This window comes from Mizuhopecten yessoensis, unplaced genomic scaffold, assembly GCF_002113885.1.
Source record: "Mizuhopecten yessoensis strain PY_sf001 unplaced genomic scaffold, ASM211388v2 scaffold1883, whole genome shotgun sequence".
NCBI classification, from domain to species: Eukaryota; Metazoa; Mollusca; class Bivalvia; order Pectinida; family Pectinidae; genus Mizuhopecten; species Mizuhopecten yessoensis.
The window spans coordinates 1,381,984-1,384,129 of NW_018404269.1; the positions used below are offsets into that span (position 1 = coordinate 1,381,984).

General features: G+C 35.2%; 1 protein-coding gene across 1 annotated transcript in view; it reads left to right on the plus strand.

The window, feature by feature from the left end:
* Positions 1-1,828: 1,828 nt before the first annotated feature.
* LOC110442352 (E3 ubiquitin-protein ligase RNF165-like) overlaps positions 1,829-2,146 on the plus strand; it is a 10,187-nt gene continuing 9,869 nt past the window's right edge. The window contains exon 1 of the mRNA XM_021485915.1: positions 1,829-1,976. The gene's annotated coding sequence lies outside the window, so the exon portion shown is untranslated. The remainder of the gene's footprint in view (positions 1,977-2,146) is intronic.

Genomic DNA, 2,146 nt, shown 5'->3' on the forward strand with positions numbered 1-2,146 from the left:
CCCCCAAAAAAACCGAAACAACGAGAATTGAAGGGGAAAAAAACAGATTCTCGTATTTTCGCCCACAACGAGGTGCAGCGGGAAATGTCTTACCTTACAGGAGCGATCGAAGTGCTTCGCGTCTTCATCTTGTTACATTTGAAATTTTTCCCTCTGTTGCGACAACTTTTTGCTTAAAATTAAACTTCCAAATTCTTGCAAAATTATGTTCTTTAGAGCTTTAAAATCTGTATATCAAGATTACCACTCAAACTATAAAACACTTTTTGAAAAGAGATTTGTTCCCTACCCTTCATATTAGTAGGAACAAAACTTGTCGCCAGACATCGAAACCACGCTTCTTGCAAGATTCCTAAGAAACTCGTATCCTTACTCCAATAACTTAAAGTGTAAGAGTTGGAACCGAGAGGTTTAATTAGTGTTTAGCTGCAATCTCTTGGAATGTTTTTACCCAATCATGTCAAGTCAGCTACTTTTTTACAAACTTGTATCTGCTCTTTGTGCCAACAGATTTTTTCTTGAATAATCATTCTAGTGCCAATTATGTGTCCTCCTCATTACCTGTTACGTTCACTAGGCTAACTCGCTTTAGCTGCTGTTGTAACTTTTTTCCGAGTGTAATTTGAGTGTAGCCGAACTGGACTCGACCCCAGTTCAGTCCGTTCAATCCAGTACGTCTAGAGTTTGGTGGTTCCAGGGTTCGAACCCTGGTGTGGCCGTGCATTTTTCCATCCCCTGTTACAGTACGTGGAGTCTGTGTACGCTTGACAAGGGGATGCCCGAACCTGGGTTATAAATATTTGTGTCTTACATCGGGGGCAAAGACTTCTCGAAAAAGCCGAGTGTGGAATGCATCACCGGAACTCGACTGGGTCGATCGTCTGCGATTGGTAGAGCGCCCGCCTAGAGTTCAGAGGGCCCCGAGTTCGAACCCCGTACATACATTTGCATTTCCATCTCCCGTTTCATGTACAATAGATATTAAATTTGAAAGATATGATAATTTTATCTAAAATTACGAGTATCTTACATTGTTTTAGATGACTTCTACTTCTACTATATATTAACCGCCTTCAACAGTTTGAATATAGATAAATAAATAGATAATAGACTATTACATAAATAAATAAAATAATAGTAAATAAATCAAAAAAAAAAAGTCTAATTACAGATTTATGGTAGTTGTGCTGCCACTCATGTATGGTATACGATTTTTCATATTGTTAAAGCCTTATCAGGCTTGTGTTGCTGTGTTGTATTATATGTTAACCTACTGGCTATACATAGAGATTACTTGACAAGAAAAATGTAACCTAAAATCCCGGTGGTTTTTTGTCTTCCCTATATTGTCTTTTATTTGTAATTACGTATGATTGCATAGGTGTTTGAAATTCTGACTGTGAATTGAGATAAAAATCATATAAAAAATTAGGGTATTACTATAAAAAAAAGAACAGGTATTTTATAGTAATACCCTTATTTTTTTTATATGATTTTTATCTCAATTCACAGTCAGAATTTCAAACACCTATGATTATTGTCCCACAAAATATAACCACGGAATTAGAACAGTAATTCTAGTCGTAATTAATATACGTTTTATCACAAAAGCAAGTGTATATCTATTTATATCCTTATAAAAACTTTCCGATATAAGGCTTTATGAACTTAAATTTATTTATGATATTCTTAAAATATATTTTAAACGCAAGGAATTATTCCGAAAATCTGAAGACGCATACTTTGGTTACTATATTCTACTTTCGTTTTCGATTTGTACCAGAGTGACCTCCCCTCTTATGACACTGATTGTAAACCGGAAGAAAATCATTTGTAATGTAAGTAGCTACGGTGTCAAGCAAATGGAATGGGTAGTTATAAACTGCTTAACTACGCCGTATCTGTTTCATTTTCTTCACGACTGAATTTTGAACGTTATTCGTAAACTGAAGAAGAGTCTTGTATAAGTTTCACCGGTGAGTTGGAATGTTTACCATCAGTCTCCAACAGTGTTTGTCATAGATTATTGCCATTGACGAAAAAAATAATTTCAAAAACGTTTGGGGGCTTATTTTGTTGTTAATGAAACACAAGGAAAACTACTAGCTATATTGCTATATTTTCACATGATTTTGACGTCTTATTC